General features: G+C 37.7%; 1 protein-coding gene across 2 annotated transcripts in view; it reads left to right on the plus strand.

Moving 5' to 3' along the window:
* Nucleotides 1–20,384, plus strand: part of LOC140164646 (uncharacterized) — a 32,077-nt gene that overhangs the window by 3,972 nt on the left and 7,721 nt on the right. The gene's annotated exons all lie outside the window — the stretch shown is intronic.

A 20,384-nucleotide genomic window follows, 5' to 3' on the forward strand; every position in this document is an offset into this window, starting at 1 on the left:
ACCACAACAAAATTAAAAACATGTTGTGAAAATGTTATTGCAGACATATATTATTTTGGCAACATTGTCCCAAATTAGAATATGTTTTGCAGCATGTGTTCAATGTTTTTGATTGTTATTTTAAAAATGTTTTAAGCATTTTGTGTTATTGGGTCAAGACCTACCACGTGCACTGAATTCATAATGCATGCGATATAGACAACACCATCAAAACTATTCCGTTTAAAAAAAGGGTCATACATTAAATTATGATATCATAATTGAGGGGCTCAATATAAAAACGACCTATCCCACATTTGGGTTATTTTGAGAAAATAGGACTTTTGTGTGCGAATTTTCAATACAATACATAACAATTTCACATCTTAAAACACTGATTTAACAAATTTACCAAGTTACATTCATGATGATTCATGTTTGTAATAATGACCTTTGGTGACCTTTATATTTTTCAGCAGCGCCCTCTATTTTTACCAAAATGTGGGATAGGTCGTTTTTATATTGAGCCCCTCAATTAGCCAAACGTTTTTCTACACCAAAAAAGTTTTCCTCTCGGTAAACGGCACTAAGCATGCTAAGTAGGCCTATGCCTATAATCATTGTAGGCCTATTATAGTCAAACACTTCCGCCCATGGTGTCAAACGCTTCGCTTTAACATGTTTAATAAAATAATCCTCTTTTTGGTCATTCGAGTCAGGAGAACATAAAGCTGAAAATTCCTCACTTTGTGTAACTTAATAACATCTTTGCAGAATGGCTGTCTTTCTTACACCTGTTTGTGACCAAAATACACCAAATTAGAATTAGGCTAAGAATTTTAAGGCTTGATTTATAAGTCTTTTTACGACATCATCATATTGTTCCTATATATTTAATATGGACACTTCTTAGCCTAAGAAGTATCTTAGGTAACTTTTTTTACAGTGAAAACTTTCCTGCGTAAACAGACAATTCCTTTTTTGTGGCCATATGCGTAAACGAACGCTGATCCGGTCAGATCGCGCTTGTATACCAACGCGTTGGTACGCACCAAAATATCCATGTACGCAATTAACTACGTATGGTGTCGCTGAAAAAAAAATGCTTTTTTGACCTATTTTGGTCAATTTACCTCGAAAACAAGGTCCGGTACCCCCAATTTTTTTTGCGCGATTTTACAGAGCTTTTTGTTTTTCATAACATATATAAAATTAAAAAATTTTTGTCTCGACAATTTTTTTATACAACGCAAAAGGTGGTATATTTTGGGCAAATTGCTGATTTTGCCATTGAAGTGTACAGAGATTTTTGGAAATGTACACCTCTTTTAAAACGGCTGTAGCTCAAAAGTGAGGTCCGGCACCCCCTGTTTTTTTCCTGATTTATTATCTACACATATTAAGGGATGAGTCTATAGGAATAACGACCAAACAAAGAAATTCTTGTTTAAGCCGTAATATTGTAGTCTTTCAACCCTTTCACAACTTCAGCTGTGTAACTTACAAAAATTCCCGCTAAAAAGTGGTTCTTTAAATTTTAGAAAATACATTAATAATCGCATTGGACTTTTCGTACTGATCGTACTATAAGTGACCACCAGCCTATAATGTTCTAATCACACTATAGACTGGGATTACATGTGACGTCATTGCCAGGCAATTGGTCTCTATTGTTCCTTGTCCGGAAATATGCCCACGCAGTCAGGGACCGTGCTTTTAAAACTCCCGCCAGATCACAATAAGGCCATTGAACTGCGTAGTAGCCATACGTACTCATTGAAGTATAACGGTAGCACGTTCCTTACCGACTCATTATTAATGTGTGGAAAGGGGTCAGGGACGGCATTCTGATCATTCTAATCCTTTCTTTTGAGGTCAATAGATAAAAGAAAGGCCTTGAACACAGGTGCCGAGTTGTAGATAATATTTAATCATCAAAGCTGATGGCATAAGAAATTTCGAGGAGGCAGCGCTTATTATTTCTTGTAAACACAATCTAATGTGGTACTCACTACATGTAGAAGGCCAAGCAGGTCTGCAAATTAGTGCATGAAGCTAGTAAAGATATAGCTTTATGTTCAGTTTAATCAATTAAAATACTATGGCTGGATATCAAAAAAAATCGCGAGGCATTAAGTATTAATTTTATATTATTATGACAAAATCCAGTCCCTTCTCAATTGAATAGGCTCCGAGATTAGACGTTCCTTTCCAAAAATAAATTATATGGCCTAGAGGACATGATATAGGCCTAATCTAAACCCATATTCGGTATCCAGAAACCTTCACAGTCTGAGCGGCGCTTGCACTCGCATCGCATTAAACTAGACAAAGTTCGCTAAAATGAGGCCTGCTTCAATTGCCAACCTTTATCGAGGGGCGAGTTTGAGGTTTCATAGTCATCTATTACCTATACCATTTTTCACCCCGATGTGGCAGTGATGTCAACGCGTTGTGAACAGCTGTTTCGAACGCGCATCTATGCGGTGTCTTTAAGCGCGTGCGTATGTACACCAGCGCCATCGAACTCCAGCGAGTGATGCTGCGCCTAATAAAATTCGTTTCATATCTCTTTCCCGCCATGAGTGTCGCAAAATACATCATCTCCCCGGGGGAGTACAGAGTTATGTTCATTGCATTCTGAAAAACGGACATTTCGGCTGGTGCCTTCATCACAAAAAAAGAATCTCCGATCATCACGATAATGGCGCGCGATCACGAACACCCGTCAAGCGGCAGAGCGTTTCAACCAATGACAAGTCTTGATTGTGTCCATTTGTCTGCAATGCGCGTGCGCCACGCAGCTCATTGCAACCGGCATGGTAGTATGAAACCAGCACAGAGGAGTTAGCTATCTTACTCCTCTGTGGAAACCAGCTTTATACTGACGTGACCCCGGATGTGACGTCACTGTCACATCAGGGTGAAATGTAGTCTCGGTACCAGCCGGTTTGTGCTCCTCCGTCACCGTTAGTGACGGAGGAGCACAAACCGGCTGGTACCAAGACTAGGTGAAATGGTATTGAACAACGCAAACCAGCCAAATTTGTCATAAGTTTGAATAGCCATTAGAACAACTGTGAATATAGTGTCAGAAAGTCTTACACATCTTAGTATAACCTTGTCGTTTAGTGTGATACTGAATGCAGCGCCATATTTGGAATATATTCGTACACGGTGTGGGCAAATAGTTGCTCAAATGTAGGCTAAGTAGGCCTAAATCATGAAAATCGCTTAATCGGAATAATACTAACCAGTAACGGACACTGAGACAGCACTACGTTTGAAGTTTGAGGTAAGTAAAGCTTTTCCTTGTTATAAAAAACAAGGAAAAGGCAGTCATTTTATCACAACGCGATATTTAAAAAAGTACATTTTGAGAGGGCCTACGCTGGTTCTTTTGATTCTAGTGTAAAATCTGTTCATCACATGTAGTCCGATTTGGTATCTATGGTCTCATCAAAGTCTTGAGAACTCTTTTTGATGTTATGTTGGTTAACAAAAACGATACTGTTAAAAATAGCGGTATTTATGCAAGCGACGTATCTATTGTGTAAAATGCATTGAAAATTGTCGGCTAAAGAGGGCATAAATTAAAATCGCGAAGAGTAATAGCAACAATAACTATCTACATTCCAAGCGGAAACGCTTTTCAAAAACATACCACCTTTTCGGGCAATCGCTGAAACCGAAATATGAAATTCCAGGCCATCTGTAAAAAAGTGCGTGAGCAGAAATGACCATGAACTTGGGTCACCAAAACAAGTGTTTATATTGGTGTCAGGCCTATCATAGTGATACAACAATTAGCCCCCAATAATGGCTTTCATTTGAACCGTTATTTGTTAAACTGCGATTTTTACTTTTTGAGAAATCAATGAATGTATCAAAAAACTTTTCGAAAGTCGATTTAAAATGGCATAACCCGTTAATGTACAAAATATGTCAATTTAAAAAAATTTGGTCGATAGGTTTAGTAACGACGGTAAAACCTTAAGAGTTAACAAAATATTTTGCAAAAAATATTTGCAAAAATGATTTTGCAATTACATTTTGAAAATGTTGTTGCGGTTTTTTTTCATGCAAAACGTTTTAAAAGGTTTTTATGACAACCTTTTTAAAATCCGACATTGAATGTTATTAAAACGTTTTTTTCAAAACCAAAACCCAAAATATAATATTGAGGTATGTTTAACATCTTTATATCGAAATACTTTTGTATTTGTATACAAGAACTTGCAAATAACAATATATAATACAGTCATGGACAAAAGTTGGAATATTTTTTTGCATAACTCTCTTTTTAAATGCAGATTTCTTACCATCAATGACTCTTCAGCATGCAAAATGGATCTGGCAAGGTCTGGCAAGGTCTTAGCAGGAAAGTTGAAAAAGAAGGAGGGAGAACGGAATTATATCCTTGAGATAATCCCGTAGGTAATCCTGTCGCACCTATTCATAGTCCTTTATTCTCAAGTAGTTACACATCTACTTGAAAGTAGCCTTTGATGTGATGTGTGTTGCCGACTACGGTTGATTAATTTTCACTCCAGAATTGAAACCATATCCAATGTTTCTGTAGAGAATCCCTTGAAAGTATGATACGTGTGTGTTAAGTACCTGATGTTGCTCTGAAGGGATGCCACACGTGGATACTATAAGAAAGAAATGTAGTTTTGTAAAGATTCCAAAAAAATCCGCCCATTTTGGAACATATATTAATTATTTAGGAGAGTGTTTAGGATTTTGTTAGAAAAGGGATGATTTTTGATCATCTATATTTTATTGTTTTATGTATTTTCCTGTCATTTCCTGCAAACCTAATAAAGATATTTTGATAATTGAAAATAGGCTGTATCATAAATCGTAGAGGTTGTTGAAAGCGTAACCAAGCGTGCAAAATTATTATTTGCCATGGAACTTCGGTCATATTTTATTTGAAATAAACTGGATGTTAGGATCTGCATGCATGGTATGCATAGTATTGATGGTATACAGACACTGACCTTTCCCTAAAACTAGTAAGCAGCAACTTGTGTATCACACCCGTCATGGGTTCGAACCCTTTGTTGTATTTTATTGTTAAACCTAAATAGCGTGATTGCTTTTGAATGAGCGGCAACACACATATTTTGTTTGAGGATAGCTGGATCTATCTCCTTTCTTTACATCTTCTCTGGTCTTAGGTACCATTCCATGACACAATACCTAATGTAGGACAATGGCTTCTTATGCCTGACCAATGAACCATCGGGCATCCCTTTCGCAGTTATTTCGCGATGCTACTGAACAAATTATTCACTCATCTTCTCGTTTGTATAACAACAATGCACTTATTTATGGATTACCAGCAAACCAACTCTATCGCCTTCAGAAAATTCAAAACACTGCCGCTCGAATTCTTACTTTCACCAGAAAATGTTAGACATCCCAATAAATCGGACTTATTCACCGGTCAGTTCTACAGAATAGATCTCCAAGGCTAACGATGGTTAACTATTGAAACATGTTAAAGGACATCAAGAAAATTTTCTATGTTATTTATTTTGAGCTCTTTCGAGACGAGTAATCATTGGTAATGGATATATTCTGTAGATTTAGGTTTTGTCTGTGACTGCTAATGTGAGGCCGTCGTAGGTCGTACGAGGCTCAAACTCGGTGGGTGGGTGTAGTTCTGTCCTGGCAAGAAGAAGTTTATGTTCGTTAAGTCATCCGACCCCGGGGCCCCTCCAAGGGGTCATTTGAGGCCAAATGACTAAAAACTGTCATATGGGCATGAAACTAGGTCCTACGGGACTCAAACTCGGTGGGTGGGTGTAGTTCTGTCCTGGCAAGAAGATGTTCATATTCGTTAAGTCATCCGACCCCGGGGCCCCCTCCCAGGGGTCATTTGTGGTAAAATGACTAAAAACTGTCATATGGGCATGAAACTAGGTCGTACGGGGCTCAAACTCGGTGGGTGGGTGTAGTTCTGTCCTGTCAAGAAGATGTTTATGTTCGTTTTAAAGTCATCTGACACCGGGGTCCGCTCCCAGGGGTCATCTGAGGTCAAATTACTAAAAAGTGTCGTATGGGCATGAAACTTGGTAGGTACAGTCAACATTTAAAACAACATTTTTTGAAGGTCAGTTTGGGGTCATCCAAGGTCACCACGGGTCATCTGAGGTCAAATTAGTAAAAACTCATATATGGGCATGAAACTTGGCGGGTAGGCCTAGGCCTACAGTCAACATTTAGAGTTATAAGTTTAGATCATTTTGGGGTCATCCAAGGTCACCCAGGGGTCATCTGAGGTCAAATTACTAAAAACTGTCGTATGGGCATGAAACTTGGTGGGTACAGTCAACATTTAGAGCCAAATTTTTGGAAGGTAATTTTGGGGTCGCCAGGGTCATCTGAGGTCAAATTAGTAAAACTGTCATGGGCATGTCACCATCAGCCTGGTAATCGCGCCCAGGCGAGAACCGCCAAATATGGTAACCGCCTAGTCTATTTTAAAACTGATGCATCAATGACTAGATGTTCATCATGTCATTATTGTATCATTCTCACATACATTAGGAAATGGATTTGGAGAATAGAGGCCTTGCATGTGACGTATCATCCCGTAAATATGGCGGACTACTCAAATGCATTCAACAAAATCATGATTGCAATCAAATAGGTTGATGACAACATTTGATTGAATGGACTGCACTACGCCATAACTACGGTGAAGGACACCGGCTCAAATCCTTTGTTTGGAGCCAATCGATAATTTCATGCAGGGCCTCTATACTTTCTGTTAATAAAATACTATGCTGACCTCACACTCCAGTAATTTCAGATCATTGAGCTCAGTAATACTGAAACGGAGAGCCAAAATGCGATTTCAGATTTTTGGCCTGTTTTTAAGCTTACCTCCTGTGTGTTTGTCCATTGCAGAAATACGAAAATTTAGCTCTTGTCAAATTCATATTTAGAGAAAAGTCACGATGCTCACGTGTTCGTGGTAGTTTTTGATTGTGATTATGCATTTAAAAATGATTGCATGGCTCTGCACAAGGTATATTTTTGTAAATATTTGGATTTGTTTACCTGTCGATCGTCAGTTTTTGCCGTGGGTTGAAAATACGGCAGAGAAATTTGTCATGTCGTACGTGCGAATTTGGCTTCAAAATTTCACTATTCTGCTAGAAGTTGTACAGAGATCTTATAATATTGTGTAAATAATTTTGTCAGGAAAACAATAAGGTATTACATACCGTCTATGAGTAAATATTCAGGACAAAATTCAGGCTTTTCTTGTGTTGTTACCCGGTTGTTTACAGAATTTTGGATTTGCCATTTTGAAAGTTCCCGGCCATCAGTCGTAAACAAGTTTTCCTAAAAATTGTAAATTTCCTTAAAAACGACTTTTGTTGATCAAACTTTGGATTATTTAAGATGTAATTGTTTAAGGATGTAGAATTTTAAGATATTTTTGAGTATTTTACTGTTTTACATGGTCAAAAGGGGTCATCAGTTTGATTCCTGATTTAAAAACACTTTAGCAATTGTTCTAGTTATTAAATTGTTGATTTCGTCATGTTCAAAATCTTTTCGAAAGTGAGCGCCTGACGCGGAGTGACTGCGCGATAGCCATAGTAACGGAGCTTACGCTTTGAACGCAGCCGCCAAAAGGTTCCATGAACGCGTTCAGGAGAGTATAAAAGGCCGTGCACAACGCAAATTAATCAGATTGCTTGGTGGACAATTAGTCCACCCACGAACCCTGAAAGGGAAACCACAGGGTAAGCACTGCCAACCAAAGCAAATACGCCCTACTCAGGAGCTCAGATTGAGCTAGGGGCAGCTTGGCTACCACAATAGTGGCAACACCAGGGTGGTTATACACTCCGGTGATTTGGCCTAGCGCCTATGCCTAATTTGGGCAAGTGACTTGCCGCACACACGCACAAGTCCAATGGAAAATTATGCACTGTATTCATGTGCATTCATTGTTGCATGGCAAGCTCATATTTGGTGTACAGGCATGCATGGATACTCTGTAGTAGGCCTACTAGGCCTAGCCTATGACTATGTCATGTGATGAGAGATTCTGTTGATTAAATTGTATTTTTATGCTTCTTTATTATTCAAGCAGATACCGTATAGGGCCTAGTATATACTTTTCGGCAGCATTTATTGGTAATTTATTTGGATTTAAAAGAGAGGAATAAGGAAATATCGTCATGATCATCAACAGAGATTGTGTATTTACCAGTGTTTACTTGTATTTATGAATTGTGATGTGATAAGACAAATATGAAAGCAAAATAACAATACAAGATATAACAAAAGAAGCAAATATAAAACAGAATTGTCAAGTCTCATTTTTTACCTGTTACTTCTCCTTTCATGCATCACTGATTCAACATGTCTTGGGGAGAATTCTAGTCTTTGATACTACGCTACCACTTGTATGTTTAGAAGGCTAGTCTTCTCCACCAGTCGTTTATAAAAGTATTAGGGGCAAGCTCGGTCCCGTTACAACTGGTGGCAGCGGTGGGATAATTCAAAATTTTAACAGATTTTGGCTCACGATTTATTATGGCAGCGACTGAAGATAGTGTTGATACTTCTCCAACCGATACCAGCTCAGAAATATTAGCTGGTGATGAATTTGATGTTCATGAAAGTGATGAGTCAGTGAGCAGTAGGCCTAAACTTTCTAGCAATGACACGCAGCCTGGAGTGAAAATAAAACCTCAAACTTACGATGGAACCACTTCCTGGTCAGACTATTTGATACAATTCGAACTTGTTGCTGAATGGAATAAATGGAATGATTATACCAAAGCCATTTGTTTAGCAACTAGTCTGAGAGGTGTTGCTCAGAGTGTACTGGGATATTTGGATTCGACTGAACGGCATGATTACCACTCACTTGTGGCCTGTTTGAACCTGAGGTTTGGAACCGAAAATCAGGAAGAGCTATTCTGGGTGAAACTCAATAACAGAGTACGGCACCCAAAAGAGTCATTGCCTGACCTAGCTCACAACATCAGGAAGTTAGTCAAGCTAGCTTTACCAACCATACCAAGTCCTTTCTCACAGGAGATAGCAAAGAAATACTTCATAAGTGCTATCAAAGAAAGCGAGTTGCGGTTAAACATCCTGCGTGCAAAACCTGTTACTTTTGATGATGCAATTAAGTTTGCAGTGGAAACTGAAGCTTTTTACAAAGCTGAAAAGTACAGGCATCAATATGATACATCTGGATATAGTGCAGATGGAATTGCTGAATTTGTAGATGTGGAAGAGAAGACTGGGAGATCATCGAGAAAGAACCGGAAGTCTCCCTCATCACAAATGCGAGCCAGGAGAAGGTTAGCTTTCTTAAAGATCCAGAAAAAGTTAACCAGGCCGCATGCTCCCTTAATTGGGAAAGACTGTGATGGTCTACCCTGCCAGATGGCATGCTCAAGCAGTTTCAAGAAGAAAGGGAGGAAGACACGGAAGTCTCCATCATCTAGAAGGCGAGCCAGGAGACGGTTAGCTATAAGGAGACAGTTAACTGGTCAGGACACTCCCTTGATCATGATAAATGGGGAAGACTGCCAACCAGCAGGTACCCCGAGTGATAATCAGACGGTATTAGTTGACCATATAGGCGTAGGTGAATGGAATTCATCTGGTCAATACGCCGACACTCTGAGAAAGTTGTCATCTCAGATGAGTCTTTGGAAGAGGTCAGCTATGCTACTTGATGACGGTCATGATGGTATAGGCACACGATCAGGCCTATGCACCAACTCATTGGCACCAGGAGACTTGCCATCATCAGAATGAGTCTGGAAGAGTGACCGGTTATCATGCAGATATGCAATGATTGTCTGATTGTATATAATTTGTAAATACCTTTACGAGGAAGATTCAAGGAGACGAAAGCTATCGTGTTTATGGGATAATGATATGCGGAAAAGCCCTCGCCGTATAGTTATTGATCCTTGTGGTGTATATGAAGTCCGGAAAAGGGCTCACCGACGTCTTGCACTGCCTGCATGCTCACAACTCCTTGCCGCTAAAATATGAAATTACTGTTTTATGAAGATGAAGTCAGGTATAGGCCTTGCCGACATCATCATCATATAAACGTGTTTCATAGCGGATTGTCTACTCTTATACCTGTAGACCCTGTACATAAAAATTGTTTTCATTATTGTTATTATGTAATTATAATAACTCAACTTTGGGAGGGACAGCCTCCAATAAAAAGAACTTCATGAATGAAATTTTATTTCAGCCAAAACGTGATTAGAAGTTTGATATGACTTTACTGACTGCAGCGGTATTGTCATGCCAATCTTTTGACCAAGTTTTGTCTCTGTGAAATTCTTGTTCTTTGAAAAGAGCAATTCTGGATTTCTTAATTTAGATAAAGTGGAAAGACACCTAACTTTATTTCGACGCAACTATTCTTACAATCATTTGGAATGATGGATATGCATGGGGACATCATCATGAAAAATATGGACAGTGTTGACTGTCGGGCACTCATGTTGTTTTACATGAGATTCAGTCATGCCTTAATTCTGAATTAAATGTCAGATATTGAAGATTACGAAGACAGATGAAGAAAAACAAAATGAAGATGGAGATGGCTACAGTTAATAGCATACATCGACTTCAAGCCTACAAAATAAATGGTTACGTCCTTGAATGGCCATTAGATCTGTACGTGCTATCTACTGAAGATAGCAATAAGTTTCGTCGTATACGGCATGTGCTCTTAAGAAGATTAACAAATGAAAATCAACTAGATCTCATCATCTGTTTTCTACTGATACTGTTGAGGCATCATCACGGGCTGGTTATGCAGATCTTATGATTTTGGAACTCTGGTTGGTGCGACGGTGACTCACTGATTGCAGTCATGATGTTTTCGGAGCAATGTCAGGCTATGTAGGCGCATTGGTAACAGAAAATCAAGTTTCGCTCTTGGGTGGATTGCCAACTGAGAAAGTCTACATGGACTTAATAGAACTCAGGTGCAAGAATGAATGGCAAAAGTGATATTTGACTAGTCAATGGTTATTCTTTACCAGGTCAAATGTTTTATTGGATGATGTATGGTTTCTTTACACCTTGCATAATTGATGTAAGGGCGGCGCAGTCAACATTTCCTCTCATGATCGACGGTGAACCAATCTGGCAGTTTCTCATGAGAGTTGCGAAAGAGGTATGATAATGTAGATTCTCAGATGTTAAAGATATCGAACTGAAGACAAGGTCCATCAGAAGAAAAGACGATGAGGAATATAGAACTTTTATAATATCTGAACTTAAATATTGTTCATTAATTGATGGCAAAAATGTAAAATGTTAACTGATGTTTTGGGTAACCTGATGCAGAGACAGAGAGTTCTTCTTTTATGTCAGCTTTCTATAGTCCAGATTAAAACTAGTTTTGTTCATTTGAAAATGAAATTGATGGAAATGTGCACCAAGGTGAATTAAATGGTTCTTGTAAATTATTGGTGAAGAAGAGTATGCATAAAAAACAGATTAATATGCTAGAGATACTGTGAAAGATTTGTATAAAACTTGTAAACATAATAATATAATTTGCATGTGAAATAGAGTTGTTTTTAAAATGTATAGTTGTAAATCGGCCAAATAGCCAATTAATTTTGAAAAACTTTTTGAGGTCACGAGGTCACGAAAATGTTATTGTCAGCCTGTCACCAAACAATGGTTGAGTGAATTTACTTGTTACTGTTAAAGTTTTGTCAAGGAAATGCTCTGATTTTTTTAAAATTGTAATTAAGTTAAATGAATTATACATGTTACATTTCGGGACGAAATAGTCTCGAAAAGGGGGTAGTGAAACGGAGAGCCAAAATGCGATTTCAGATTTTTGGCCTGTTTTTAAGCTTACCTCCTGTGTGTTTGTCCATTGCAGAAATACGAAAATTTAGCTCTTGTCAAATTCATATTTAGAGAAAAGTCACGATGCTCACGTGTTCGTGGTAGTTTTTTATTGTGATTATGCATTTAAAAATGATTGCATGGCTCTGCACAAGGTATATTTTTGTAAATATTTGGATTTGTTTACCTGTCGATCGTCAGTTTTTGCCGTGGGTTGAAAATACGGCAGAGAAATTTGTCATGTCGTACGTGCGAATTTGGCTTCAAAATTTCACTATTCTGCTAGAAGTTGTACAGAGATCTTATAATATTGTGTAAATAATTTTGTCAGGAAAACAATAAGGTATTACATACCGTCTATGAGTAAATATTCAGGACAAAATTCAGGCTTTTCTTGTGTTGTTACCCGGTTGTTTACAGAATTTTGGATTTGCCATTTTGAAAGTTCCCGGCCATCAGTCGTAAACAAGTTTTCCTAAAAATTGTAAATTTCCTTAAAAACGACTTTTGTTGATCAAACTTTGGATTATTTAAGATGTAATTGTTTAAGGATGTAGAATTTTAAGATATTTTTGAGTATTTTACTGTTTTACATGGTCAAAAAGGGGGTCATCAGTTTGATTCCTGATTTAAAAACACTTTAGCAATTGTTCTAGTTATTAAATTGTTGATTTCGTCATGTTCAAAATCTTTTCGAAAGTGAGCGCCTGACGCGGAGTGACTGCGCGATAGCCATAGTAACGGAGCTTACGCTTTGAACGCAGCCGCCAAAAGGTTCCATGAACGCGTTCAGGAGAGTATAAAAGGCCGTGCACAACGCAAATTAATCAGATTGCTTGGTGGACAATTAGTCCACCCACGAACCCTGAAAGGGAAACCACAGGGTAAGCACTGCCAACCAAAGCAAATACGCCCTACTCAGGAGCTCAGATTGAGCTAGGGGCAGCTTGGCTACCACAATAGTGGCAACACCAGGGTGGTTATACACTCCGGTGATTTGGCCTAGCGCCTATGCCTAATTTGGGCAAGTGACTTGCCGCACACACGCACAAGTCCAATGGAAAATTATGCACTGTATTCATGTGCATTCATTGTTGCATGGCAAGCTCATATTTGGTGTACAGGCATGCATGGATACTCTGTAGTAGGCCTACTAGGCCTAGCCTATGACTATGTCATGTGATGAGAGATTCTGTTGATTAAATTGTATTTTTATGCTTCTTTATTATTCAAGCAGATACCGTATAGGGCCTAGTATATACTTTTCGGCAGCATTTATTGGTAATTTATTTGGATTTAAAAGAGAGGAATAAGGAAATATCGTCATGATCATCAACAGAGATTGTGTATTTACCAGTGTTTACTTGTATTTATGAATTGTGATGTGATAAGACAAATATGAAAGCAAAATAACAATACAAGATATAACAAAAGAAGCAAATATAAAACAGAATTGTCAAGTCTCATTTTTTACCTGTTACTTCTCCTTTCATGCATCACTGATTCAACATGTCTTGGGGAGAATTCTAGTCTTTGATACTACGCTACCACTTGTATGTTTAGAAGGCTAGTCTTCTCCACCAGTCGTTTATAAAAGTATTAGGGGCAAGCTCGGCCCCGTTACAATACATCAAAGAATGTCTTCCAATTCATGAAAACAAATAGATAATCTGCATATCGGATTAAAAGCTTGAGGCATTTCAATTGCAAGGCCCATTACTTATACACCAACAACAACATAGGCCTACAAGTGTACGGTATATAATGTAGCATGTGCACTAGCTCGAGATACTCTAGCTAAAATACAGGTTTACATTTACTATCTTACATTATCTTGCTGTATTTCAGATACTCTAGCTAAAATACAGGTTTACATTTACTATCTTACATTATCTTGCTGTATTTCAGATATACTCTAGCTAAAATACAGGTTTACATTTACTATCTTACATTATCTTGCTATATTTCAGCTAGAGCTCCAAACGACACGCTTCCGGGTTTTTTTGGAGAACAATACTGTTACGTAAGATGAAGAAGAAACCCGCCTCGGAGCCCGCCCTACTCATTATTTCATTGTAGGCCTACTTATTGCAATTTGCCTCCACACATTACGTAATCAACACAAAGCTTTTGTGAGAATTAGTGAGTGGATAAGAAATTGACAGCGGAGGATACGAAGGACACGCCGATTGCTAGTTGTCAATCATGAATTGCCGCAACGTTTTAATATTTAACTGCATGGCATTCCGCAAGCACCAAGACAAATTATGCCGTATTTTTCCAAAGATCATCTCATATGAAGTAAGCTGAATGCGATCTGTACTTTTGTAACATTCCGATCGCTTTTGATCACATATTATCGGCGAATTTGCTTGAAAACACGTGAGTTCATGTTGTGTAAACATAATTAGCATATAGACACAAATGAAATTACGATGCAATACAATGCAATTTGAATGCGCAGCAGATCTATAGAAATAAGGCTGCCCGGTTTTATGCAGAATTAGACCCCGCACAGTGTCTTCGACCCTATATCTTCATGGCAGGAATCGCCATGGTAGGTTAAATCCACAGTCACGATTAGCCATTTGGTTCAAACCTTTAAAGCTCTTTTAAACTAATAATTAGTCGAGGGACATAACTAAGGCTACTCACAATAGCCGGGTAATCGATCTTGGTTGTGCGTGATTAAGCTTATATACCCCATTGAGGTCAATGGTCATCGACTTTTATACTGCCTACAGTGAGTGCAGCTGTACTACACGCTGCACGCTGTAGTCCATAACAGGACCAACGCAATATAAAATGGTCAAATTTTGAGTTCAAAGCGCACGGCCAATTTTCAAAGCGCATTCTAGCGACTATCATATCTGTTCAACACGTATTTCCAAGTTTATGAGACCAAATCTGGTTTCTGAGAAAAAATCATGACGGGAGATATTCATCATTTTCTAACCCGGTATCAGAAGATTTTCGTCTGATATCAAAATCGTGCATAGCAATTCACGTGTATCGATCCCGTGTATTCATTTTAGTGTCCCTTCTGCACCAAATAATTATTAGCCAGGCGGTGTCGGTGTGCCCCGTCTGATGTGCACACATTATCATGTTGTGGATGGTGAATCAAGCTGCAGTGCCTACCCATTCCCAAATAAATGCAGTGACCAACTAGTCCTTCAAGGAGGACCACGCTCCATTTAGTACGATAGTCCACGCCGTCAGGCGTGGGTCCTTCTACATTCGACATATCCTTCCCGGAAAGTCGGGGGAAATGTCAAACTGACTAACCACGCCTACTGACAGCTACTAATGATATTCAGCCAATCCGATTGACTGAATATCATCAATAGCTGTCAGTAGGTGTGGCTTGCCTACCTGCTACCAGAACACTAGCTTCTAGATTGACACCAGTATTGCGTAACAAAATTGATTATTAATCCTCTTCAGTTGCATAATTATGTAAGCGGGCTTCAGATTCCGAGTATTGTACCATGGAGGTATATAAATAAATGGAGGATGATCCAGCCAAGCCTCTTTTGTACTACGTTGGTTATGACCAATTATTGTTGAATAGGCAATTTCAGGTTTATATTGATTATGCTAAGCTGATTACATTGTGAAGTCTGTTTCACTGGCCATTGATTTCAATGGGGTAAAATGAAGTTTATACTTATTGGAAATTAAGTGCTCATGTTTCATAAAAGTTTGATATCAAAATCTCATTTTCGCCAAAAATTGAGTGCTTAAATTGCATCAAGAAATCAGTCATTTTGAAAAAAGAAACACCTTATCTGTTGTCATCTTGTGACTCCCTACATTTTGGTCATGAAAAATTGAATTAGGCCTATGACTTTTTTTTCCAAAAAGTTATAACCCCCCCCCCCGTATATTTGGAACCCCTCCCTCCAAAGAAAATGATAGCCTCCTAATAATATTAATAATCATTTAGGCCTAAATACTGCTAATTATTTATTATACAATGAGAAGTTTAATGATGATGATTTAGGCGGCCTATACGATTTCATGACAATACAGAATTAAAAGTTTAAAACAATAACATGACATATCCGTCATGGCACTCAATCAATTTGACCCGAAGCTTCAACCAAAATCACGATTATCATACACTAAACTATGAGAAACTGTTTAAACAAAGTATATAGGGCCTATACATTCCATATATCAATTTCTCTCTAGAAAAGATTGTCCGATCATCACTTTTGCTTGAATTCCGAAGTACTTCCGGTAAATTTTTTCTCGCTCGTAACTCAAATGGCCCAAATTGGCCCAACATAATTGTTTCACAATCGGAAGGTAAAAACGTTTTGCTTTCATTTGCACTATATTTGAACTCCCTCAGACCCCTTAAAAGCTTGATATATGAACATGAAAACTAAGTATATTTGTCAAGTTACGGCACAACTAGTGTAGAAAACAGTTTCATAACTTGAGAACAGAACATCCGAATTTCTTCGGGTTTTCGCACGATCATACATTGAAACTATAAGCTATCAAAACTGGTGACTTTGAACTAGCTGATTGACTAGCTGACGTCATTATACAGTCTCTTTTACAAGGCTTCCGGTACGGGTCATTGTAGGGTCAATTCCTATGAGGAAATTTTGGGAGTGATAATCAATGAACCATGGTAGAGGCTCATAACCATCGTGGATATCAATAGCTTGGCTGAAGTGGCTGGTCAATTCAAGTTTGGTGACTCATTGAATAGAGGTAACGGGATAATCTCCACTTAGGAGATTAGAATTCTGGCGATCATTCTCCATTTATTTATATACCTCCATGATTGTACGTACAATATTGTATGTACAATATGTACGTTATTTAATCTATTGCCATTCTATTTCCAGTAATGTTTAAGTTCTAACGAATGTTTGATGACGAAAAATCGATAATATGTTACATACAATATCTAGCAGAAATATATTATCGATTTTACGTCATCAAACATTCGTTAGAACTTAAACATTACTGGAAATAGAATGGCAATAGATTAAATAACGTACATATTGTACATACAATATTGTACGTACAATAAAAAGTCTGTATACTGCTTAATACTCGGTTTACTTCTTACCAGGCCCGTACGCAGGGGGGGTGCGGGGGGTGCGACCGCACCTCCCCAAATTTGCAAAAGTATACAAAAAGTCCCAAAATTTAAGAATTTGCGAGCGTAGCGAGCCAAAAAATCAGGTTTTTTACGCTTTTTCGGTCAAAAAAGGTCCAAATTTGGGGGAAAAAGTCCACTTTTTACAAAATCGCACCCCCCCTTGGAAAAAAAGTCCACTTTTTCAACATCAGCACCCCCCTAAAAAAAATCCTGCGTACGGGCCTGCTTCTTACCCTCAGTTCACTGACCTGTTGGTTGCACACAATCAGTTCCTTTTGTCATCACTACATTTAACATTGTCCTGGTTAATCACGATTCGTTTTAATCTATTTCTGTATAAAGGTTGTGCTTGAAATTATTGATTGGCTACAAACAAAGGATTTGAACCGGTGTCCTTTGAACCGTAATCATGGGGCAGTGCAGTCCATTCAATCAAATGTTGTCATCAACCTCTTTGATCGTAGTGCATTTGTTATGTGTGTGAGACGAACTGTCTCGGTAGATTGCAATCATGCTTTTGTTGAATGGATTTGAGTAGTCCGCCATATTTACGGTATGGTACGTCATGCACAACCTCTATTAATTGTGATAGTTGGCCTATTCGTTTAACATGTTTAAGAAAATATAGCATTGGGGACACACGCTTCATAAAAACATTGGGTTTCACTTATTTATAAACTTTAATTCCTTTTCTTGAAAATAATAAGTTCAGCAAGTTCTTTCTTTCTTTCTTTCATTATTGAATACGGGCCTATACTTATATTTATTTCGTTTATCATCATTTATGTTTTATTAATAACGTGTAGGCCCTATTCATTAATTATTCGTTTATATATTTATTTCTATTCCACAGTATTTGTTTTATTATTCACTTATTTATTTTCTATTCGTTGAATATATAAAATACTGAATGAAATGGGTCTTCAAAATTCATCAAAATAAAGTAAAATCCGTCATAAATTTACCGTACAACGCCCCATTGCAGCCATTACCCATCCCAACTTTGCAAATCGCAATGATCGTCACAAGATTCTTGTGAAATTTTATTATGTCAGAAATGTGCTAAAATTACAAAGCGGAGAAAAGCGGAATTTAGCATTTGTAAAGCAGAAAATTCTTGGCTTTAGTCTAACTATATTAGTTTCAGGGCTCTGCATAGCTACACTGATATCACCAAGCATTTTCTTTACATGGTACAAGCTCCAAAGATCATATATTATGGACCAAACAGCTCTTTGTTCTAACATCTGGGACCCTGTGCCCCAGAGCCCCAAATGTTAAAATGTATTTGGTTTGACCAAAGGGCCAAACTGTTTGTTCACAAGTTGATTCTCTGTCTGAAGGAGTTTAGATTAAATAAAGGAACAAGTCAAAGGTCGACGACGTATTATAAACGAATTTGCTTTCGTTTGGAGGCTGGCCCCTCCGTCTGTAAATGTGAAATGTTGAGAATTCCAGACCAAGTGATCAATTTTGACCGATATTTGACCCCAAAATATATGGTTTTATAAACGTAGACTTTTTGACCCTTCCCCCTGCCATACGGAAAAAAATCGATTATATGACGTCATTGAACTTTTGGTTTGTTCCCTAAATAATATAACTTATATTGAGAAATTATGATTTCTTTCATTTTTGCTTGCTTACTTTTTTGTTTAGAGATTTTTAGATCAAAGACTAATCATATCAGAACCAGTGTATTAAAATTGCTCGAGTTGTCATTCCATTGATGATTAATCAGTCACTAATGAATGAATATCATGCATATGAATTATAAACGAATGCAATTTGTAATTGAATTATCGAATGAATGATTGATTGATTGAGACACTGATTCATTTGAGATTGATGAAGTTATGAGCGGTCAATAACTATTTGGCTAACTGATTGAGATTGCCAGATCTATGGACCACAATGGCCTCATCCCAACGACATAGTTCAATAACCTCAATTAAATACTCAATAGTGCAAATTTGACCTCAAGTTGCAGAGTATGAGTTTTGTACCCAAATTTGCAAAGTTCATTCAATGAATATACAAATGTATTGGGGTTAAAGAATTGTGCCCTTATTGGATGAGCATGTTGTGGATCCTAGTGTAAGACCACGAAGACCTACCATTATTGTACTGATTATAAATTGAGTAGTTGCTTGACTCGATATTTACTTGATTGATTGATATTTTAACATCAAGATACGGTACACTAATTACGCGACTACAATGTAGGCCTAATTTGTTAATTATTGATCGATTGATCAAACGAATGATTATTGATTGATGCTTGATGAGTAGTTCAATGATTGACTGACTATCAATTCATCGATATATCAATTTAATAAGTTAATGTGATTCTATTATATTATATTATTATATTATATTGATTGATTGGATGACTATATATCAATTAATTGATTAATCAATCAATTCATTAAATGATTCCGATTGTTTTCTTGATTATTTGCTGAATACTTTTTGGACGGATGGTTGGTTGCATGAACCAACGATTGAGTGATTAATCAAAGAATCCCTTGAACTTAAAGAACAGTTTGCATCCATTTTTCTAAAACTCGGAGTAACTTTTAATTGTTCCCCCTGTATAGCATCCAAATTGACCTTGGACCTGTTGAGCCTCAAAACTTGGTAACTATATGCCCTACGTGCAAATATGTTAGACTTTTGTCATCCTTAGACCCAGACAAATAATTTGATATGTTTTTAGTGAATTTGGAGCATGTTTAATTTTTGCCCCCAATATGTGAGCATGTAGGGCAGGGATGCAAATTGTGCGGGAGCGGGAAGCACCGCTCATAGGAAATGAGAGTCAAAATTGAGGAAATAATGCCATGGGAATGAAAAAGAAAGAGAGGAAAAAGGAGGGACAGAGAAGAAAATAAAAGGGGCGAGGAAAGGGGAAAGAGGAAAGAAAAAGAAGAGGACTCGGAGTTAGGTACAAGATAATAGGGGAGGGCTGTGAGGTAGTGAAGCTACTGAATGGAAGAGAGGAAATCTTTAAAGACACTGGTTGTGCAAAATTTGGAGGAACTCACATTATTGATCAAGAAATAAGAGCAAAAAAGAGAAAGGTGTTGGTGGTAGAATATGGAAATGGGGAAATTTACCATTCATCACCATATAGGGTATGCAATGGAATTTAACAGGAAATAAAGAAGTTGGATGAAGGCAGGTGTAAACAGGGCACATATCTGAGGAAATTTACAGAGAGGCGGCAATCATATCCGAGGAAATTTACAGAGAGGCAGCAATGAGGATTTTATGGGAACAAAAGTCATGAAGGAATTCCAGTGTATCAATACTACTGTAATGCCACTGAGAAGAGGACAAAGCGGAAAATATTGAGGAAATAAAAAAAAACCCATAAAGCACT

This window comes from Amphiura filiformis, chromosome 11 (genome assembly GCF_039555335.1).
Source record: "Amphiura filiformis chromosome 11, Afil_fr2py, whole genome shotgun sequence".
Lineage (NCBI taxonomy): Eukaryota > Metazoa > Echinodermata > Ophiuroidea > Amphilepidida > Amphiuridae > Amphiura > Amphiura filiformis.